The following is a 21,134-nucleotide window of genomic DNA, read 5'->3' as shown; positions in this document are numbered from 1 at the left end:
TTAGGGGTTCCCTAGGAGAAAACTTTGAGAAGCTCTGCCTGGGAATGGCATTCTAGCATAGATTTAAGCAATGTTAAGAGAGGGGAGTTGGGCACTTTAAACACTACTAGTAGCCACGATATTAAAAAAAAAAGAAAAAAGAAAAAAAGGTTAACAGCTGAATCAGCTGGGCACTGACTAGTGCATTGATCTATCAGATCAGACACTGAACATAGTGGCCAACTTAGCTATGTCTATACTTACCATCTTCTTGAAAGAAAAAAAAAAAAAAAAGCTTATGCATCCTAGATAAAGGGAAGGGAATGAGAAAAAGGCAAGGGTTTAATGAACTATCCACCAGAAGTTCCTTTAACATGTCCCAACCTCCTCTTCCTCCTCTATTTTCCTGCCTCCATCAGTCTCCCAAATTAGAAACCTTGATGTTATCTTCCACTTAATTTCTTGATTAGGCTAGAATCCCATCCTGATTTCTGCTGCTTATCTCATTGGTCCCCTGGTCCTCCTCCGAGGAACAGAGAGAGAATAAGGTGTTCACGGGGCAAAAGCCCAACAGCTATGAGTTTGGTGGGAGGAAAGCTTTCTAGATAGAAGAGCAGGACAGAATGAATAGGAGGATGGTTTGTGCAAAGAAGGTGGCAATCACATAGTGGAGGAGGGGAAGAGCCTGAGAAGGTAAAGTCAGAGGGGTAATCAGAGGGCATGGATGAAACCCCTAGTCTCATATAAGCTCTTATAAGGCATTAGCTTGCTAAAAGACATCCTGGAGCCAAAACCAGTTTGGCTCAGTGGATAGAGCGTCGGCCTGCAGACTGAGAGGTCCCTGTTTCAATTCCAGTCAAGGGCATGTACTGTGGTTGTGGGCACATCCCCAGTAGGGGGTGTGCAGGAAGCAGCTGGTCGATGTTCCTCTCTCATAGATGTTTCTAGCTCTCTATCCCTCTCCCTTCCTTTTCTACTGTAAAAAATCAGTAAAATATATTTTTAAAAGACACCCTGGGCTGCCTCAGTTGGAAAAGAAAAGCCCATATAAGGACACAAAATAGCCTATGGAACTCTTCCAAGATATCTCCATCCCTTTCTCCTCCCCACCCCCATCCCCCGCAAGTTCCTGAATATTCTTCCCCCTTATTGAATGCCCTCCCCTCCCATTAAATCAACCTCAATAAAGGAAGCAAATTCCAATAAAGGGGCTATTCTGCTTGTGGAGTCACCTACTCTCTGTTTCAATGCTTCACTATTAAATTCACTTCTACTTTAAACTCTATGTGGGCTCACATTTGATTCTTTTCTGGGCAAAGCCAAGCACCCACAGTAGGTCACAGACCCTTGGTCCGGATTCCCGGAATGCCTGCATTAGCAGTTTGGACTGGGGTGGTAGAGGACATAGACGCAAGAGAATAGATATGGAATAGGGTCTGTAGGTAGAGTCTATAGGGGGGTCATCTGATATCATCTAGTACAACTCATTCACATGACAGATGGAGTATAGAGAAGTAATGCCCAGTCACTATCTATAAACAGCAAAGCCACTCTGACAAGGACTCTGGATTCCAGTCTAAAACACTTCCCTTTGGCCGAAAATGGTTTGGCTCAGTGGATAGTGCATAGGTCTGAGGACTGAAGGGCCCCAGGGTTCGATTCAGGTCCAGGGCATTTACCTTGGTTGCGAGCACATCCCCAGTAGGGGGTGTGTAGAAGGCATTTGATCGATGTTTCTAACTCTCTGTCCCTCTCTCTTCCTCTCTGTAAAAAATCAATAAAATATATTTTTTAAAAAAAAACACACTTCCCTTTGTACCATTTTCCAATTTGTAATTATGTAATTTATAATTAACTGGTTAATTTCTTTCTTTCAATTGGATGAAAAGTTTTCAGAGGGTAAAGCCTATGTCTAGTCACATTTCTCAGCTTAAAAGCACCAGGACTGACTCAAGGAGAAGACTAATACATACTTATTGTGAACAAATGACTGAATTAAATTTTCAAGTACAGGTGAGACAAATCTTTTCATATCTGTTCCAAAAGACAAAAGTAAAAGAAGGGAAATGGTGCCATAGTCTCAAGAAAATGAAAAGATTCTTGTAGGAAGCTTATGTTTTATCTATAATAATAAAAATATAATATGATAATTAGACCAGAAGTAATTCTGTACAAAGTCGAGGCTGGGAGGGAAGCTGGTGCCAGCAGCTGTGGGGAAGGAAGGCCTACTCTTGCACAAATTATGTGCACCAGGCCTCTAGTTTTAAAATAGAGCACTGTGCATAAATGTCTTCAAATTAGAGAGAGATAGAGAGAGAGAGAGAGAGAGAGAGAGAGAGAGAGAGAGAGAGAGAGATAAATTCATTGAGGCTGATAGATTTGAAGGAAGCAAGTCCCAATTAGCTAATATCACCCCTTAGATCAGAAAATGAATCATTACTATTCTTTCCTCCCTCAGTCCCCTCTGCTGTAATGAGATGAAAGATTTGGAAACATGACAGCTAGTCTGAGCCCTGTGTTTTCAGCTCTCCCACTTATATCCATGCTCCCTACCCTTCTCATTCCCACGACCAATCCACCCAGACCCTCTCTTCCTAACCACTTCATGCTCTTTCTTCTCTGGCTTTCTCAGGGATGAGACACAATAATAGGATGTTGAATGTAAAATTTGTCCATTTCACACAAGGCTCAGCCTGCACTGCAGAAGTGTCTTTGCTCTGCCTGGGTTTCTATAAAAATGAGATAAAATAAGTAAGAGTCAGGTGCCTAGTGGGCACTCGAAACAGGCAAGTTTTTCCCTCCATTCTTCTTGGCTCATAAAACACTTCTGAACTACAGCTGTCCAGCAAGGATCTCTCTATTTTCAGGCCTAAAAGGGAGGTTAAAATGTTTGTAATTAATTAAACTGGAAGGCAGCAAGCTGTAGCTAGAAATGTACTGTTATATGTAACAATGAGCTAAGAAACTCTATGTGGCAATAGCCTGTAATTCCCTAGATAAAGGACTTCTTAAAGAGGGTGATTTATCTTTAAAGCATTATTCAGGTGCCTTTTAAATATTCCTACTGTTGCTATGGAAATCACCCCTGTAAAAAGAATGTATGCAAATGCAGAATGTATTGCCAGATGCATGAATGGGGGGAGGGGGGAAAGGAGGGGGGGGGCGCGTGCACAAAAGTGGCAGGCGTGTTGACTCTTGGTCTCCAGCTATGGCGCTGGAGAAAAAGAGCAAGAATGTGGTTGAGGAAGACAGAGGGAGTGCTGTGGGGTGGAAACCACCAGAGATAACTCAGTGCCTGATAAACCCCATGACCTTCAAGAATCTCCAAGTCTCTACTCTACTACTTAGTATGACCATTATGTCTGTGGTCTCAGCATTCCCATGATTAGCATCTCCTTTCATTGTCAATACCATTCTGGATTAGTTGATATTATATATAGTCACACAATCACTGTAGAATACAACTTCCCCCATACAATAGAAGCAGTGGTAAAGTGATCCTGTTAGAGCAATATGATCGATTATATTTTGTGCACAGGTTTAAGTCATTTTTAAAGCTATTTTTCTGGGTAGGAACTATCTCATTCTTTCTCTGCATGTCTATCACTTCTCTCACAGCTTCAACTAAGCAGCTGTGTCTCCACCTCCCTACCCCGCCCAAAAGAAACAAGTTGTCTGCTATCATTTCACAAGAAAAGAATCAAGTTGTGTTGAGTTGTGGATACTGGGCATCAGCTAGGCTCACTCACCAGTGAAGCAACTAAATCTTCACATGTTAGCTTTCCAGATTACATATTTCAAATTTGTGCTGCAAGAAAACACTTATTTACTGTCTATAGTGACCACTTGGCAGGTATGTACATCATTCGTGGTGTATAAAACTTGAGTATAAAAGGGCACTGGGAACATTACAGAATCCTTGGGGAAGGCTGGAGAACTAGGTTTAGAAAAATGAGCAGGCACGAAGTGTGAAGGCCAATCCTAAGGCAAGATCAATGCCATAGAAGTTGTCCAACATGGACCGCGCTGTCCTGCTATTGGGCATTGGACCCACTGCAGGCACCAAGGCCATGGCTGCCCCTGCAGACTGGACATTGCTGCTGTCTTTGCTGTCACCACCCAAGTGGCTGATCCATGATCCCTTCTTCTTCACTTAATTAGTTTCTAATTCTAAATCCCAGATATATGCATCTGCTGGGCCATGCCTAGTGTAGGTGCTTAGGCTCTAGCTGCAAGTGAGGCTGGAAGAGTGAATACCAGTCCTTTCCAGCTTTTATGGGAAGAGATGAGTATTGTCTCCCCCAATTTCACAAACATAGAAAGAAATTCAGATGCTCAGCAGCCAAAACCATGTGTGCCACAAGGGAAAGTAGTATTAAGTCCGAGACTGTCAAGGTCTCCCTATATAATCTTCAGAAATTAGATACCTAAAAGTCATTTGAAATCAAGGTCAAATGTTTCTAAATAAAGCCTTAAACTAGAGTTCCCTCAATTTTTATTTTATTTTTTAAAGAAGGGGTAATTTTCAATCATCCAAAGATTTGGCTCTTACCCTGACAGAGGAAAGGGGAAGAAGGAAGAAAAAATGCTGATTAAAACTATTGGGGACAGGCTAAGTTCAGAGTCCTGGATGGGGAAGGGAGCACAGTTGCCAATTTTTCACCATAATCTGCCATTAGCCACCACAATATGTGAGTAGTGGGGGAAGGGTAATGTAATGGAAGGATGGGAAGACACTGAGTCAGGTGGCCCAGAATCCCAGCCAATAGAGAGAAGGTGAGGATGTGACCTGCAGTGGGGAAGAGAAAGGCCACAGTGAGCTTTGGGCCACAAGGCATGGTGTCCTCAGCAAATCTTCAGCATCTGGGTACCACATACAGCAGGTTGTGACTCAGAGGCATCCTCGAAGAAAGAGGACAAATCGATGATATAAGGCAAAAAAAACAAAACAAAAACAAAACAAAACAACAGGAAGGATAATCTAATTGTAAGACAGGCCAGCTGTCAGGATGAGAAAATTTGCCAATGTGTCACTTTACCTACAGCTGATAGAAACCCAACACTAATTAGCTCAGGCAAAAAAGAACTTATTGGAAGAATAATGGGGTGCCTCATATAGCTGCCAACAAAAGGGGGAAGGGACAGTTGTCCCCGAAAGATCAAATGTCCCCAGGACATTTGATCTGTCTCTTATCTCTCTTAACAGAGAAGGCATCACTGCCTTGAATTGCAGACCAGAACCTCTGGCTTGGTGGGAAACAGAATTGCTCCCAGGGCCAAGGTCCTGCCCTGTGGGTTCCACCTCCAGAAGAGAGGTGGCCCTCTTCTTTAAGTTCTAATTCTATAGGAATACCCAGGTCAGGTATTCTAACGTAAGGTTCTGGCCACTTAAAAGGACAGTTACTAGTTGTGGACAAACTGCTAACATTTCCTCCTATCCCTAGGGTGATTGATTATGGATAGCAAGGTGGTCCTGATTGATCAGTCTTGGGTTTATTTCTCTTGGACCTGGCAGCTTGCAAGAAACAAGCCATGTAACACAGACAAGGCTGCTGGGGTCCCCTCCCAGTGAGTCAGAACTGTCCTCAGAGGAGGGAGGACGACTGTGAGCTCCAGTTATTGTCTGTCACCTCCAACAATCGGGATGGGAATTTGGGCACAGAGTCTTTCTCTGGCAGAAAACAGGTAGGATCCATCCTATTAAAAACCCTGCTGTGCTGTTCCCCAGAAGAAGGTAGTGGACCTTGGAGAAAAGCATGGCTGTGAGCACCTTAAACCAGGACAATTCATCACCTCTGGTACCTCACCTGTGGGTGCTGCATAATAGTAGGGTGGAAGGGAACTTGTCACAAACTCAATCCAATAAAGTTCTGGCAAAGAGCACACTTTTAGCTGAATACAGGCAACTGTTCATTATGTGTACCTTACCACAGGGGAGGACCTGAAGTTTAAGGGGGGCAGGGTGACATGCACCAGGACCCTGAGGGAATCATGATTGGGAGGGTGCTTAGGGTGGCCAGGTTCTCATGGATCATACATTATCATGGATCATGCCCAACTCATTATCCCAAGTTTCCACATACCATCTCTAGCAGCTGTCTGATTGGTTTTATAAGGGCTAGCTTGGAAATGTCTGACCATAAAGAGTTTATCTTTCCTGCCTACTGGTCACTCCTAATGAACCCAAAGCCACATTTGAAACGCCAGAAAGCAGTGACTAGCCAATCTGTATTTATGTTCCCAGCAACTGTCCTGGGAGATCCTTGATGGAATGGACTTTACCACACAGTTGTCTGGTTATGTTACAAACAAAGCCTCAATGTGTAGACTGGGTGTAAGTCAACATGACTTAGGTGATCAGAGGCCATCTGATGTCAGCTACCTTGCCCAGCCTGGCCTAGCTTTGCTGGTGCCAGACCCGCAAGAGAACAGGTTATGCCAAAACCCGTTTGGCTCAGTGGTAGAGCGTCGGTCTGCGGACTGAAAGGTCCCGTGTTCGATTCCAGTCAAGGGCATGTACATTGGTTGCGGGCATATCCCTGGTAGGGGGTGTGCAAGAGGCAGCTGGTCGATGTTTCTCTCATCAACGTTTCTAGCTCTCTATCTCTCTCTCTTCCTCTCTGTAAAAAATCAATAAAATATATTTTTTTAAAAAAAAGAGAGAACAGGTTATGATATTACATGTGTCGTTCTTAATGCTGGTAGAATTTTCACAATTACTTTATTAAGGAAAAGTGGGTAACTCATAAGCACTTGAAAAACTAGTCAAGTTTATCCTTCAAGGCTCATGAGAACGGAAACTGGCATCTGCCTCCTATGTTACATGGGCTACCAAACATGTTATATGAAGTGATATGCCCCCTCCAACTCTACATAATGAGTCAAATCTAATAGCCTTCTTCTGTGGGAAAATGAAGCTACTGAGTGGATTCAACTGTCATTTGTTACTTAAAAATGCCTTAGGTTCATCCTTTTTTTCCTACTTTTACTGAAGCTTCTGAATTTTGGACACATTCTTTTTTTTTTTTTTTTTTTTTTTTTAAGGTATTTTTATTGATTGCAGAGAGAAAAGAAGAGGTAGAGAGATATAAACATCAATGATGAGAGAGAATCATGGATCGGCTGCCTCCTGCTCGCCCCCTACTGGGGGTGAGCCTGCAACCCTGGCATGTGTTCTTGACCAGAATCCAACTGTGACCTCTTGGTTCATAGATCAAGGCTCAACCACTGAACAACGCTGGCCAGGCTGGACACATTTTTTTAAAAAAATACTATATTTTATTGATTTTTACAGAGAGGAAGGGAGAGGGATAGAGAGCTAGAAACATCGATGAGAGAGAAACATCAACCAGCTGCCTCCTGCACACCCCCTACTGGGGATGTGCCCACAACCAATGTACATGCCCTGGACCGGAATCGAACCTGGGACCTTTCAGTCTGCAGACCAACGCTCTACCACTGAGCCAAACCGGTTTCGGCTGGACACATTCTTATTATTAAAAAATGAAAGCTCTGTCCTTTTAGGGATCTATGTCAACATCTCAGCTGCCCTGTCACATTCTTTGCTAATGCCAACGTCATCAGGATTTCAAAAGCTGAAGCAAAGAATTGCATTTGAAATGAATGCCACCCTGAGCAGGACCAGCTGAGGGCCAGAACCTTCTGGAGGAGAGCATTTAAATCCCTTTACAATCTGATCTTCCTCAGCCTTTCCCAGCCTCCAAGGCCAACAGGAACAAAGCGGGTGTCATATTCCCAGGCTCAAAGGCTGCCTGCCTCCACACTTTTAGTACCAACACCATGCTTTCACTCTTCCTGCCCCCACCCTGACAAAGCATTGTCTGAGGATCACTTTACTGCCACCACTCCCTCTTCCCCCTTCCCACCCCGTCCTGTCCCGTGTGGGTGAGAAAAAAGCAGATTACACATAGAGGTGTAAATACCATGCCTTCCCATGGGCTTCCTGGCACCTGGTGTCCTGCTCAGGCTTAGAGATTTCCAGTTAAAAAACCAAACGTGTTGGCCACCTCACAGTCACTAGCTATCACCAATAAATGCAGTGTGCAGGCCCACCCATGAATATAAGCACATTCCACGCATGTGTCCTCGTTTGGGGTTTCTCTTCCACGTTCGCGGTAACGGTTAAGTTGGGAAGCTTTCACAGTGGACATTTTCACGTCGGGAGAAGCACGGGAATGTCTCTCGGAGCCCCGCGTTTCAGAACCGTTAGCAGCAGCATGGAGACAAATATCCAAGAAGCGATTTCATTTCCATGGCAGCCAGGAGGACCCAGACGCCAAAGCTTTATAGATTAAAATCAATGCCTGAATTACATTCCGAAAGCCCGAATTGCCTGTCAGAATTCAGGACCAGCAGCGCCATGTGATAAATGAGGTGAAGAACCCCATCCGGGCTGGGGAGTGCTGCCGCATCAGCGAGGACCTCTGTGTCTTTCTCGAAGTGAATACCGAGTGGAATGAATGACTAAGGAGCAGCAAATAAATGAGATGCAGGGGTTATAATTTACTAATTACTGGGAAAAGAGGAACACAAAGTCAATGTGTGAAAGAGTGTGGGGGGTGGGGGGAAGGGTGGGGTCGAGGAAACAAAGAGAGTGTGCGGGGCATGCAGGAGGCTCCTATTTTCTGTCCTGGTAGAAAGAGGTGGGTTTTAGAGGCATGGATACCCGGCTCAACTCCTAGCGTGGTTATTTCCAGCCTAGGTCATAACCTGCAAAGAGCGTTCAATAAGATAAATATATGCAAACACCTAGTCTAGCACCTGGCACATAGTAGGTGGTCACTACATGTAAATCTTCTCCCCAGGCCCCTCCTATTCCTGTCTTATTTAGAACAGGAGTGACATTAAGACAACTGACGTTGCTCAATGACTCAGTGTTAGAGAATGGGCCCCACTGCATCCATAGCAGGTCACCAACATTTAAAGATGGTAAAGCGAGGATGGAATGACGGAGCACTGAGAAATTCACAGAGGTGCCGTCACAAAGACTGGGCTCACTATGACATTGCACAAATAATGTAACTTAAGATGCTGTGTTCTGCCTATTGGTGCAAATCTGTCCAATGGCAAAATAACGACCCATAATTTTATTCTCCAGTGTTCTGGCATCTCTCTGGTGACACTAACGCATTCTCAGAGCCCAGGGGGAGCTGGGAGGCACAGTCCATCACCCCGGCGCTCCTAACAGCATCCAGCAGCCAAGATGGGGACTCCTGGGGTCATCCACAAGAAAGGGATAGGAAGGATGCCCTCTGGAAAGGAACCGTGGGGTAAGTAAGCAAGACCTGAGATGGGAGCCCAGAGAAGGAGATGCTTGGCCTGTCTCACCCACCCATCAGTTGTGAAATGACAGACTCAGAGCAGAGCACTATTTTCCAACCTATTCTTACTAGTTCTTTAGGAGAATGTAATGGAATAGCTTGGGGATCTCCCACCCCCTCAAAATACACTGCTCCCTTCTTGGTAATATTACCCTTGATTTTCACTGTGCATATGGCTGCTCAAAATACAGACCACATTTCCCCGCCTTCCTTGCATCCTTGCCATGTGACAAAGTTCTGGCCAATGAGATGAAAGCATGGACAGTGTGTGCAACTTCTTGGGAGTGTCATTGGAGAGTGTATGTATCCTTCTCCTGCCTAGCCATCTTCCTGCTGGTTCTTATGCATTTGTGAAGGCTGAAACTGGAGCAGCTACCTTGACCTTGATATGAAAGCCACATTCCTAGGAGTATAGAAGAACAGGATAGGGCCTCTGACATTGCTAGGAGCCCTGTTAACCCTAGACTATCTACATTTCTCTTATGTGAAATGGGAAAAAGTCACTGTTACTTTGAAATTGAACCTAATCTTAATTACTATAGGTGATCATAGATGTTGTAATAAAAAAGGGTTCCTTGTGCAAATAAATTCTGGAAATTCTGTGTATTATCGACCCTTCTTACAGATTCGCGATGGGCCTTAGCACCGGCTCTAAGAGGTCCTCCGTGGAGAATGATAACACCTCCTATGAACCTTTCTCACAAGGTTCCCTTGACCCTTACAGCTCAGAGTGCGGTCCATGGACCAGCAGCAGCAGCATCACCCAGGAGCTTGTTAGAAATGCAGAATCTCAGGCGACCTGGACCTACTGAGAATCTGCATTTTAAGCAAGATTCCTGGATAATTTGTCTGCACTTTAAAATTTGAGGAGCACTACTACCAATGGCAATGTGGAAAACTGCATCCTGTGATCCTAGATTCTGAAACAAAAGTAGCTGCATGCTATGGGGGTATCTGGAGCCCCAGGAGTACAGGAGCAAGCATGAGTGATTCTCACAGCTACAAGCTGGTCCTAAGCCCAGCAGGCCTGCTGACTGCCACTGTCAACGCCAAGCTGGATCTGCAGAAGAGGGAGCAGGGACCTCCAGGGGGCCCAGTGCTATCTGCCAGGGGCTACAGGGATAGTTCGGAGACAAAGCCTCTGTCAGTCACTTTCTTTTCTTTTCTTTTTAATATGTTTTTATTGCTTTCAGAGAGGGAGAGGGAGAGAGTTATAGAAACATCAATGGACCAAAGGGTTGTGTGTTTGATTCCTGATCAAGGGCACGTATCTTAGTTGCAGGTTCAGTTCCTGGCAAGGGGCAACCAATTGATGTGTCTCTTTCATGTTGATATTTCTCTCTCTCTCTCTCTCTCTCTCTCTCTCTCTCTCTCTCTCTCTCTCTCTCTCTCTCTCCTCTTTCCCCTCCTCTTTCTCCCCTCCCCCTTTCCTCCATGCCCCCTCCTTTCCACTCTTCTAAAAATCAACGGAAAAAATATAAATTGAAAAAATATCACCCCTCAGGTGAGAATTAAAAAAAAAATTAGAGATTATTAGTTAGCTGGATTTTCCTTAGTTATCACTTGCAATGGGGAAAAGAGACACATTAAGCATTATCTATAGGTCTGCTTTTGAAGCTTCTGAAATTCAAAAGGATGGAAATACTTTCTGTAATTCCTGTGATTTCACTGCCTGCAGCCTCACAGCCTGCACGGTGGGGGGCAGGGAGAGAGAGGAAAGAGAGGAGAGAGGACAGTTAAATAAAAACAGTTCTATTTTTGGCATGCCTTAATGACAACCTCTCTTCAAAATATTTTTCATGCAATGCCTTTTCTGCTCAGTGTCATTGAAAGTGTTTTTAATTTCAAAGAGAGGCTGTGGCACAGGATGCTAATCAATGAAATCCTGGCATGCTCCTCTCTGAACGTGGCTCATTACTTATATTTACCCCTGACAGAGATGAGTTCTTAAACCCGAGCGATATGATCGTTCATGCCTGGTTAATAAAGGAAGAAAACAAATGCTGCAGGAAATGCATCCTGATGCTGGAGGGAGGGAGAAGGACCCATCTCTGGGCTATTTCATTGTCTCCAAGGCCCTCACTTGAGTCATAAAGACAGAAATTTGAGGCAGAGAAGGCAAAATAGCAGAGTCGTCTGGACTGAAAAATAAGTTTCGGCTGAAATGCCGGATAATGGTATTTATGTATTCCCCGCTTGCAGGTTTCTGCAATGCCTTCTGTTCTGTATGCAGCAGGCAATGCCAGCGTCTTTGTTCCTCCGAATTCCTGCCCTTGGACACTGCCAGGATTTAGGGTGGGGTCAGCCGGGGGCCAGTGTAGCCCCAGTGAAGGTCTGCTTTATGAAAGGCCTGCCCGGCCCTTGCCTGTTTACTGCCGCCTAACACAACACTTTCTTTATCTCCTTCTGGCACTGCCCCAGAGGGAGCGGGGAGACTTGCCACTGCTGGGATTCCTGTTCCTATCACCACCAGTCAGTCTTACAGAGTTTAGGGGCTCCATATGGGGAAAAGCCAAATTGGGATTAAATCCTATATATTGAAATTTAAAGTGACAGTAGCCACAATGGTGGTGATGATGATGACGATGATGGTGGTGGTGGGGCTTTGTTTTGTTGTTGTTTTTTAATATTAGCATCTTTTTTTAAAAAAATAAATCTTTATTGTTCAGATTATTACAATTGTTTCTCCTTTTTCCTCCCCCATAGCTCCCCTCCACCTGGTCCCCACTCCACCCTCTGCCTTACCTTTCTCCCCTCCCCCCCCTCCCCCAATGTCTTCATCCATAGGTATATGATTTTTGTCCAGTCTCTTCCCGTACCCCCCACACAGACACCCCTTTCCCCCTGAGAATTATCAATCCCCTCCCATTCTATGCCCCTGATTCTATTATATTCACCAGTTTATTCTGTTCCTCAGATTTTTAATTCACTTGACTTTTAGATTCACTTGTTGATAGATATGCATTTGTTGTTCATAATTTTCACCTTTACTTTTTTCTTCTTTTTCCTCTTTTTAAAGAATACCTTTTAGCATTTCACACGATACTGGTTTGGTGGTGATGCACTTCTTCAGCTTTTTCTGATCTGTGAAGGCGGTGGGGCTTTGGATCTGCCCTGGGGAGCTGATTCTTCCTGTGGATTTGGTGAGGAGCTCTGCTGTACCATTCCCCCACCGCCACCTCCCCCCACCGCCACCTCCCCCCACCCTCTGCGCTTGATGATAAGCCCCGTGGCAGAGCTGACAGACGTGAGACTGTGAGAGTGGAAGGGTGTTTCCCTGGGAAAACTAACTGATAACTGGGGAATGCATGCTCTGATTTTATCTGGATTATTACCGTGTTCTCACCAATTTATCGGGTCTAGATAGTCACTAAGATAATAGGCGGGGTCCATTGTACACAGGGCTGGTTTCCTGAGCGTGCGACCTCAGCAGTGGCATGGGGCTTCTTGCTTGAAAGGGCCCTCCATTCAGTCAACACTCTGCTGTCACTGTCTTGGAATTTCTTAGCCCTTTGTAAACAAGGGGCCCACATTTTCCTGTGGCACTGGACCCCACGAATGCTCAAAGACCTGGCCTGGCTGCAAGACCGGATCTTCGAGCATTCCCGAGTGAGACAGCTGGCCGTGGAGAGTCCCCCTGTTAGGCTCCCCAGTGGTATCCCCGTTTTCAGGGGATTAAAGGAAGCAGATGACACAGTGACAAGTACGAGTGCTCACAGAATCCCGAGATCTGTTCACAGTGGAGGGGCTGAGCTCCCCGCTTCTGTGCCAAAATGTGGGGTAGCCTTGAAATGACCGCCCAGCAGAGCTAGACGGTTCACAGAAGAGGGTGATTGGCAGTGGCAGATGCAGCTGTGAGGTCAAGGAGGGGGAGTATAAAGAGGCTTTTGAATATGCCCTTGAAGATGAAACTGGAGACCCAGAGAAGCTGCAGAAGTGACTGGTGAAAACTGGCTGGAATTCGGAGGAGAATTCCAAAAGTGGATTTGGAGACAGCAAGCACTTAAGGAACACTTTTGGGAGAACATAGTGTGGTGAGAGTTGGTGAGGGCTGAAGATTGGCAGGTAGGTGTCCTACACCAGCCTGAAGGTCACTGGGAGGGAAGCGAGGACAGGGGGAAGGTGTGATGACAGAGAAAGGGAAGGGGAATAGGCCTGGAAGACTGGGGTTGCAAAGGGAGAGTAGAAAGGGAATGGATATGGCAGAGGACCCACAATCCTTACCACCTCCACCACCCCAGCTCTTAAGGTCCCGAGCACAGCAGGAGTGGAGTGGAAGGAAGGTGCTGAGCAATGCTTCTGAAATCTGGTCTGGGTACAAACGCATCAAAATCACTTTCTGGTGCTTGTTACTAACGTATTTCCCGGATCTCCCCCTCCCCATCTCCACTATCAGAATCCCTCAGGGCCCTGGGGTCAGAGGGCAGGAGTCAGCATTTTAAACTGGAGTTCCCAGGTGGTCCTGATGGTACCAAACATTTGAAAACCAGGAGGAAGGAGGGTACAGCTGGAAAGGGGGGTGGGTCTGAGGGGTGGAAGAGGGGGCAGCTAAGGCTTTACTGTACCATACAATGATGCAGAGGTTGGGTCAGGAAAGGAGGGTTTGGGGCACAAGTAGCCCAGGCCCTCAAGTGTGGGTGACTGCAATGTACATCTGTCACAAAGGCAGGTTCCTGATCCAGAGTCCCCCACGAGGCCTCCTGCCAGTCAACTTCCCATCACCCCATGCGTCTCTGGCAATCACCAGGGCAGAAAAGGCATTTCCATGATGACTATGTTCCTGAGGATCATTCCCTAGTCTATCTTGCTTTTGCTTAGAGGTGGTCAGTCTAAGGAGGGTCCAAATAACTTCAGCCCCGTGAGGGTGGTTCTTAGTGTGAGAGGGAAGACCAAGTGGGCTGGGTTTATAGAGCATTCCTGGCACTCAGCTTGGTTCTCAAGCCAATCACTGTGATCAGGTCACTTCTTCCTTATTCAAACTCTCCTTCTTAAACACACAGGAACTTAGGGGCGTCAGCATCACCAAAACCCCTTCTTGCTCCAGGTCCAGCTTCTCAGCCCTCGATAAACTCGATCTCTCCTTAGGCCACAGAGTCTGCGAGCCGAAGTTGACAGGATTTATTCCCAATCCTTACATTCGGTCTCTTATTCAGCCTCCCTAGCTGCTGGCTTCCTCTTCTCCTCAAGATTCCCCAACCAATCCTTGTCGATGAATCCCCGATGGATGGCTCATTAATCTACTGGTGATTCCTTCCAGACGGACCAAGTTTGCCTCTTAGCTGTCTGATCCTCAAAGAAATGTCTCAAGGCACCAACCACCTCACAGTTTCTGAATGTTTTTGACAGCAAGTTTTTCTCAAACTTTAATATGCAGACAAATCACCTAGGAAAACTCATTCTGATTTAGGGGGCCTGGGATGGGACCTGAGATTTGCTTTTCTGACAAGCTCCCAGGTAGACGCTGATGCTGCTGGTCCACGGACCTCACTCTGAGTAGCAAAGTTTTGTGGGATAAGTAGTTCAGACTTCTCTTCAGTCCTGCTCCACTTGCTCCAGTTTTTTTTTTATAGTCTCCTTTTTCTACTTTAAATATGGGATTAGAAAAATAATCTTTGGGAATTACAAACTGGTCACAGGGATGTAAAGTACAGCATAGGGAATATAGTCAGTAATAATAATCTAACTATGATGCCAGGTGGGCACTAGAATTATCAGGGGCATACTCTGTAAATTATATAAATGTCTCATCACTATGCTGTACCTGTAAAACTAATATAATATCAAATGACAACTGTAACTGAAAACTTATTTTTTAAATATATTTTATTGATTTTTTACAGAGAGGAAGGGAGAGAGATAGAGAGCTAGAAACGTCGATGAGAGAGAAACATCGACCAGCTGCCTCCTGCACACCCCCTACTGGGAATGGGCCTGCAACCAAGGTACATGCCCTTGACCAGAATCGAACCTGGGACCCTTCAGTCCGCAGACCGACGCTCTACCACTGGGCCAAACCGGCTTCGGCTGTAACTGAAAACTTTTTAAAGAAAAGTAACCTATCTGCCATTTATTTAGATTTAATTTTCTTGCTTCTAGTCAAATTGTTCTCCCTAACGCTGCTTCAAATCGGTGAAGCTCTGAGATGGGGCATGGGCATCCCACACACAGGTTTGCACCATTTCCTTTGCATTATTTTCTCAGGACTCCATTGAAAATGTCTTGTGCACCAGACATAATGCATTATTTAGAGAGAAGAACGGTGAACTGACAACAAGCACAACAGCAGAAGTTCCCAAAGATTGGCCTCGGGAAGCTGAGTTCTGCAGGCCCTGGGCCATTGGCTGAGCTGATCTCATACACTCTGTCTCCACAGTGCTGTCATCCAACCCCCCTCCTCCCTCACATCAGCAATTGATAAGTAAAAAGGAGCCATTGCTAGAACCCCTTATTTAGAGAGGGGGGAAAAATCATACTTTTCCCCCTGGTAATTAGGATTCAAAACATTTATTGTTAATAACATTTACATTTGAAATGCAGATGTCTTTATTTTTATACTAGGTGAGTGAATTGAGTGAATCATCTCTCCAAAAATAAAGTTTTGGAATAGTGACAAATGTATCACGATGATAATGTTTGAGGTTGGGAAAGCAGTTATTAAACATATACCCTAGGTCTTTCCTACCGTAAAGCCTTTAACTCATTAGGATGATCTAGACTTAGTTAGAGGCATCTTCATCCCTACTTTCTTCTTAAGTGTCTTAAGTAGGCTTCTGTTTTCACAATTTCACTGAACTTGCACTTGCGGGGACATGGGCCATCTCTCAGTCCCTGGGTCCAATGACTCCTCAGTCTATTTGCTTTCCCTCCCTGAGCACGTGATGCTATCAACCTCATCCTTTCTTCCCATAGCTCCCTGATTATTGGGGTGTGCTGATTCACTCCCCTACCTAAATCCATCTAAATCTTCTCTTCTGTCTCTTACTCCTCTACCCACCTCAACTGCATATGCCAAGGCAGGGTCCTAGGCCCAGGACTATTCCTTGCCCTCTCTCCCTTGATGAGCTCATCTCTTCACATGGCTTTAACTATTTGCACTAGGCAATCATTCACAAACCCTACAACCTCTAGTGTTGCTCTGGACCCCCATGTCTCATTGCCTGTTTCCGACTCTTCCACTGTTGCCTCCAAACTCTTCCTTGTACCCCATTCTCTATTTCTGTTTGTAGCAAATGTAAATTTGCAATTGTGAACTCAAGAGGTCAAGAAATATTACATTATTTTTTAAAATCAATAGGATTCTGACTCTAGAGTTCCATTTCCTCCAAGTTGTCAGGATATTCAGTATCATTTGTTCTAGGATCTAATCCCTGTGCTGCAAAGGTTATGTCAAGATCCCTCCTCAGTACTGAAGCAGTTTGTAAGCATTAAGGAAGCTTCAAGTGGTCAGTAAGATGCTCTTTATCTCAACTCACAGTTGTCCTTTAATACCTAACCACTCTGTTACTTCCATGTCACACTTGAGGCCCAGGACATTTTGATTGTTTTAGCCCTTCTTTTAACCTTCCTCTTTTTTCCCTTTCAGTACAATTCTATTCTTAAGGCTTTTCATAGGGCAGAGCAAGGTTGGTTTTCAGGTGGGTGGGGAGGAGGGAAGCCACTATGCCCCAAAGCAAGATGTCAGAAGTCAAGGATAGTGTCAAGGGCATCTTCATAGGAGGGAGCCCAATAGGGTGACTGGCATGGAAAGCCAGAGTTCAAGAGGCTTAAGGAAGGTTTTCATGGGAGAAGGAAACCTAAGGCCTCAGAGCCTGAGCCGTGTTAGGAAGGAGAAAACTAGAAGGGCCCTGGGGTGATGGATTTGAAACAGGCATGGGTGTGAACTCATGCCATTTGAAACAGGCATGGGTGTGAACTCATGACGTTATGTATGAACCTAAGATTTCCCAACTCTGTCCACTCAGAGAGCCTGGGGGCAGCAACATCCTGATAGCAATGAGCAACTACCTTGGCTTCTGAATACCATCTCCACTAAAATAGACCAGGGCTGCCAGCAAACCAGCAATAGAAGTGAACTTCCTCAAACTTATAAAAGGAATCTACAAAAAAACAAACAAACTATGAACAACAATATACCTGATGGGGAGAGAGTAACATACGATGAGGAACACAGCAAGGATGTCTTCTTTCACTACTTCTATTCAACGTTGATAATATACATATATCCCTGTACTGTATGATGTTTTGACGTCTTGAGAAATTGGTTCTGGCTGGGAGAGACTGTCCCTCCTGGGGCTAGCCAATTCTTAGAGGAAACAAAGGATTCCGTTGGAAGCATGCCTTCAATATGTAAACTAACTGATTCAGAGCCAAACCTCCTCTATTTGGTCTGTTCACCAATTAGGCACTATTCCTCTGCCTTAAGCGTCCCAGGGCCGGGGACCAGGCAACTAGAGACCACCCCTTTCGCCCAAAGCCTGCCGAAATTATTCACACTAACCAACCTTGAACTCTTCAGCCTGCCCGCCTTGCCTTTCCTGAAGAAAGCCCCATGAAAGCTCTAGTGTCAGAGTTCTCCTGGGTCCTGCTTTCTCCCCCCAGGTGGCCCTGCGTGGCATGCTTCTCGAACCTGTAAGTATAATAAACTTCTGTTTTTGAACCTCTCCTGTGTTTTCCCTTGGGGCTTCACCTGCTTGCCCATCTCATAAAAGAACCAGGACATATTGTACTGGAAGTTCCTAGCCAGTACCATCATACAAGAAATAAATAAATAAATAAATAAATAAATAAATAAATAAATGGCATTTATTATCTAGATAAATAAATGAATAAATATTCACAGACGACATTATTATCTACATATAATAGCCTTTCTATGAAAGGCAACTAGAGGTAACGTGAGTTTTGCAAGGTTGCATGAACAACAAGAAATTGAAATTCCAAAAACAAAATCATTTACAATAGCATCAAAAAGATGTAATACTTAAGGGATAAATCTGACAAAAGATGTGTGAGATATGTACACGGGAAACTAGAAAACACCAAAAGCACAATTCACAAAAGAACACATGAATAAATTGGACTTTATAAAAATTAAGAACAGTTCTTTGAATGACATTGATAAGCAAATGAAAAGAGAATACATAGACTGGGGGGAAAGATAGCAAGTCACTACTAGTATTTAATGAATGACATCTATCCAGAATTTATAAAAAAAAAGTTTCAGATTTTAACCTAAAAGTCCATCAACAGGTGAACTGATGAACAAATCTTTATATATCTATACAATGGCCTACTACACAGCAATAAAAAGGAATGAAACTATTGTTGGTCTGAAGGTTGTGGGTTATTGTTAAGCTGATTAACAAAAAAGGAATGAACTATGGATATCATATAGATGTCAAAGTAATTATGCTGAATGACAAAAAGCCAGTCAAAAAAAGTTTATACTCTATAAAGTGCTATCCTAGGCCCTTCCTTGTTTCACTGTGCACAGCTTTAATAAGCATCCTCTCAAAATCACCTGGACTCATATCGTGACATTTTCCTGCACCAAGTCAAGAACCTACCACCACAGGCAGGCCCTAAGCAAACCAATTCCGGCCAAGTCCTGTTTCCGGTAACATTAACATAGTTCCTTTAAAAAAATTTTTTTTAAAGAAATAAACCATTAAAAGTATAGTGGAAACTTCTATGACCCTTTCTAATCCATTCTCCCTTCCCCCACTCCCCGTAAGTGTAATCACTATACTGACTTCAATGATGGTGGAACCCTTGTTGGCTTTGCCCTTTTGCTTTGTATGCATGCTCATAAATAATACATAATATGCTTTAGCATGGTTGCATATTGGAAATTCTTATATAAATGGTAATTTCCTCCTGAAACTTGTTCTTTATATTTAACACTGTGTTTTTTTAAAATCTACCCATAATGCTCTAGTTCATTCATTTAGTGGTCTAGTTTGTGAATACACACCAAGTATTTAAATATTCTCCTCTTGGCTTTTGACATTCATGTACCTATCACTTTGGGTCTATAAGTGGGAGTTCTGGAAATCTTCAGCTTTACTAGACATGGCCAAACTGCTTTCCACAGTGGGTTATACTCACGGAGCAACTAGCATTCCTATTGTTCCTCATCCTTACCCACACTTGGTTCTGTCACACTTTTAACTGTGAAGCATGGCCCTAGCAGGTTTGGATCAGTGGACAGAGCATCGCCTGTGGACTGAAGGGTCCCAGGTTTGACTCCGGTCAAGGGCACATGCCCAGGTTGCAGGCTAGATCCCCAGTCAGGAGTGTGCAGGAGGCAGCCGATCAATGATTCTCTCTCATCATTGATGTTTCTATCTCTTTCCCTCTCCCTTCCTCTCTAATATATTTTAAGAAAAATATATTTTAAGAAAAAAATGTGAGGCATGGACATCTTCAGCTCTTCTGGATGGACCTAGCTTCTGATTTCCCCCAGGTACATCCTGCAACCAGCCTCTCTGAAGCTTGCCATCTTCCTGGAGGGCAGTCGCTAAGCGGGACAGGGTGCCCACTTCTCATGGGACCCTTTTCCTAGTCTCTTGGAATACATCTCTGCTGTCCTCTCTCCCCCTGACCTTGAAGGAACTCCTTTCCCTGCTATTACTGCTCATCATTCTAGGAAATCCAACATCATCCTTTTGTGATTTTCTGCTTTAAAGAACACAGGAGAGCTGAAAGCTCTTCAGGCAAAAATCGTTCAAGCAAACGAGTAGGGAAAGCCTGCCTACTTTGTAAAAGCAGTGGGCTCGGTGGTGGTGAGTATAGGAAACTCTGAGAGCGAAGTGCACATTGATTTCTCCGAAACTATCCTCCCCATGTTACCATTCCCCTTCTCATCCAGACTCCAAAGCCCACCTAAGTCACTGAGAGCCATGTAAATATTAATAGTTTTCACATCCAGTCATCAGCTGTCAGGTCCTCATTCAAAAGCCTTCCATAATCTGCATTTCCCCTACTCCAGACCTTTCCTCCCAGTTAGCCTCTGACTCCCATTTCCTTCCTTCCCACCCCATTCCATCACCACCACAACCACCACCACCACCACCCTGACCCAATCCTTTCTGCAAATGAGCAGTAGGGTAATTTTCTTAGAAGACCACTTTAAACATTTCAGTGTCCTTCTTACAAACTATTCAAGGCTCCTTATTGCCTGTAAGGTTCAGATTACTTAACCTGGCAGTCGAGGCTCTTTCCAATCCACTCCCACCTTGTCATAATTCCCTTTCCTTCCAATAGAATGAACCCCCTGCTCGGGTCAACTGGTTCCCTTCCTCTTACTCTACCACTTTCAGCTGCTTCTCCTCCTTGTCTGATATTTCCCTTCCCTGAGGCTTAGCACCAGCCCTTTCTATTCCACCCAGCCTTTCAATTCCAGGTCCCCCCCATCCTTTCCCTTTCGGAACCCAAGCTGTTTATTATATCTATGCCAAACATTTGGGCAGTCAACCCAGATTGCTTTAGGAAGGTTTTATTTTGCTATTTAGCTTTTCACATATGCATCTATGTTTTTCTCTCCATTAAGGCTATTGTTTTCCTACATATGTTGCGTAGACATTAGCCCCTATAGTAGGAAAGGCAGCATGCTATGCCGCTTTCTAAAAAAATTCAAATTGCACATTAGCACAGTAAAAAATCTAAAAAGTCTTATACCGACGAGACTGCTTAATTTCTGATTCATTTCTCTGCTTATTTTCTGATTCTTAAGTATCAAGAAAAGCTTTTTTGTCTTGTAACAGTATTAGTATTTCTCAGAATTTAGTGCTCCCCAGAGAAGACTTTGGGAAG

Source organism: Pipistrellus hanaki, assembly GCF_964339955.1.
Source record: "Pipistrellus hanaki genome assembly, chromosome: 14".
NCBI lineage: Eukaryota > Metazoa > Chordata > Mammalia > Chiroptera > Vespertilionidae > Pipistrellus > Pipistrellus hanaki.
Note: the sequence above shows the minus strand (reverse complement) of the source record.